Raw genomic sequence first — 3,543 nt, 5'->3', positions numbered from 1 at the left:
TCCAGAAATTACTCAAGCCATCTTACAAACAGAAATTATAAATAGAGAAGACAAGCCTACCTGGTAATTGGAGAGGAGAGGCCTATATACTGTTGCTTCGGGGTATAAGGTAGCTCACCAATTTTATCATTCACCACTGGAGGTACTTCTGGCTCAATGCAAGTTAAAGAAACTCTGGTCCTCCTTGTGGGATCTGAAATGCCCACCAAAAATCAGATTTTTTTTATGGAGGCTATTTCATAATGGTTTGCCGGTTGCAAAAAGAATCTCTAAAAGGTTACTTGAGATCTCCTCAATTTATCTGAGATGTGGCCAAGAGGAGGAATCACTACAGCATTGCTTACTAACCTACCCACAAGCGGGGCAACCTGGCAAAATTCAAGTGTGACACCCACCAACATGAGTGATGATGATTAAATATGGAAATGGTGGCTTCAATTCAAAGAAGACTTGGAACAAAGTAGAAATGAGAGGGAGAAGATTCAATTTGTAGCTCACCTTTTGTGGCAATTGTGGATAGTAAGAAATAAACTAATTTTTGAGGGTGAGAGAATTTGTCACTGACAAATTTTGGAAGCAGCTACCAAATTGGAGAATGACTTTCAAGCACTGGGAAGAGAAGGAAGATGGAGCGTCTAAAAGGAAGATATTTTCTTTCTTTTATCACGTACAAGGGAAGACCACGTTATCCTTCATAAAGCTCTTTTCTTTTTCTTTTTCTTAAGCATTTTCTTTCTTGTCTAAGTGATATCATATTGATTTTTTATGGAAAAGTCCATCATGAATTTTGTAAGGAGTTCATCGTGGACCCATCCTTAACACTATGTTTGGTTTAAGAGAAAATACGAGGAAAGAAAATGAGCAAAAAATTTCATTTTTCTTTGTTTGGATACCAAAAAAAATAGAAAAAAAAGAAAATTTTGGTGTGGATCCCACAAAAAAAATTTTCATCCATTAAAAGTAAGAAAACAAAAAGAAAAATGTTATCTTTAGTGTATTTACAATATTACCCTTAATTCTATTATTATTAATAATTATTAATATAAATTTAGTTTTAATAGTTTTAATACATTATTATAATAGAAATTTACATTTAAACATTATATATGTATTAGATAAATATTTTATAAAATTGTAATATTTTATAATATTCATAAAATGTAATAAAACATAAATAAATAAAAATATTTATACTTTATTTTATTATAAAGATATTAATGTAAGTTTATACCATTATGATTTTCTTTCTTCTCACTTTTTTTTTCATTCAAACAAAAGAATTTTTTCTCTTTATTTTCTTTTTATCCATTTTTTCTTCATCCAAACAACACACAAATAACTCTACTTTTCTTTCTATTTTCTCTCCTTTTATTTTTTTTTCTCTTATTTTCTTTTCTTCTATTTTCTTTCCTATATCTGAATAAAGCCTAAGTTTCATTCAATGAAATGTTATCTTGAAAAAAAAAAAAGATTAACGATTAAAATTCATTAAAATACTTATACACAGTAGTATACTTAAAAGCTTTCCTAAATTATGAACCAATCTTTCTTCCCAGGTCTCCCTTTTGGTGTGGCAGGTAATGTAACGCTTAACTAGAAGGAGGCATGCACCTATATGTATAGGTCCACTTTAGAATGGAATCAATCATTCTTTAGAGGATGTCAAAGTGGATGCCCTCTATCTTTTTTTTCTTTTTTTGCCTTAAATGTCTCAGATTCAAAAACCACTTGTACATTGTGGATTTGTGGCCCTTATTCTAAAACAATATGAAACTATCAAGTGGTCAAGCGCTTCAGATAATGTAAATTGGCATCAAATAAGGCATTAGTACTTCTTCAAAAATCAAAACATCATAATCACAAATTTACAATGGTTGATGCAGTTTTTCCATACATAATTTGCAGGGTCTATACTCTATACTCTAGAGTCTAGAGGGCTGCCTTTGCGTCATGTGGGCCTGAATATTCAGTTGGGCTTACTATTTGGGCCTCTAACTTTCTGGGGCTAGGGGTCCTCCAATTGGTGTGTTTTTTCTTCATTAGCGAAAACGGCAACACCATCTAATAAAACTATATAAAGGAATGTAGCAAGGTTATACTAGGGAAAAGACAATAAAAAATGCTGCCCACACACCAAGGGGTGTGGATGTACGCATGCTTCTGCATGTATGAGCGTGAGTGTGTGTCTCTTGTTTGTTTTGTTTTAAGAGAAGATTCACAGGCAGCTATTTTTATGTGAAATTATTAGTGAAGAATTATTAGATGATTTGATATGTTTGATTAAATTATTATTTAATAATTTTTAACTATTAATTTTATATAAAGATAATTGTACGTAAATTTTTATTTTTATTTTACACAATTTTAATATATATTTTTTATATTTTAATATATAATACTTTTACAAATAATTTAACTATTCGTTAATTTTTTGTGCATGCATGATGGTTGAAAACAATAACAAGATTACGGTAGTATATTAGAAAAAATATATATTGCAAAATTGCAAATCATAACAGTACAACCATTTCAGCAAACATATTATTTACTGTAAAAAATATAAAATAATTAAGAATTAAAAAAATTAGATAAATAAATTATTTTTGTAATTAATTTTTTTTATATATCTCTTTATTCTTCTTCAATTGATTTTTATTATGCCAATAAATTATTAGATCAATTTAGTATTGGTTTAAACTATCTTATTTAAATGAAAAAGTAATTTTTATAAAAAATAAAACACTTTTATTAAGTTTTAAATATATTTGAATACATCTTTTATGAAAATTTTTTTATTAAAAGATCATTAAAAGAAGTCAATTATTTATTTTGGTAAAAGCCAACAATATCTTATTTTTAAAAAATGAATAAAAGATATTATTAATATTTATTTTTTTTTCAAAAAATCTATCTAAATATGAAATGACTTTTTTTATTAAAAAAAATATATTTTTAAGTAAAATAAAATAAATAAATATTTTTTAAAAAATCAATTCAAACTAACCCTTAATTATTAAAATGATTTATTCATATAACATCATCATTAATAAAAGCAAAGATTAAATACAGTATAACTAAGTTTTCAAATCTTCTACTTAAACTATATAAAAGGGGATAGGAACAAAAGTACATTTCCGTGTCATTAGACAGTAGTGGTCTCAAATTTAGGCTCTGTTCGGGTATAAAAAAGAAAATAGAAGGAAAGAAAATGAGTGAAAAAAAATAGAAGAAAAAGTAGAGTTATTTGTATGTTGTTTGGATTAAAAGAAAATAAATAGAGAGAAAATAGAGAGAAAATTTTCTTTTGTTTGGATGGAAAAAAAAGTGAGAAAAAAAATCATAATAGTATAAAATTACATTAATATACTTATATATGTTATATGTAAATTATACTTTATTAATGATAAGGGGTAAATGTGTAATTTTATTCCTATTGTTCTTATTTCTCTTCATTTTCTTCTCATTTGTGGAAAGAAAATAATTTAGTAGGTCCCACACTATTTTTTTCTTTCCTCTCTATTTTTTCTTCTCATCCAAACAACA

The sequence above is a fragment of the Arachis hypogaea genome, chromosome 10 (assembly GCF_003086295.3).
Source record: "Arachis hypogaea cultivar Tifrunner chromosome 10, arahy.Tifrunner.gnm2.J5K5, whole genome shotgun sequence".
Lineage (NCBI taxonomy): Eukaryota > Viridiplantae > Streptophyta > Magnoliopsida > Fabales > Fabaceae > Arachis > Arachis hypogaea.
Note: the sequence above shows the minus strand (reverse complement) of the source record.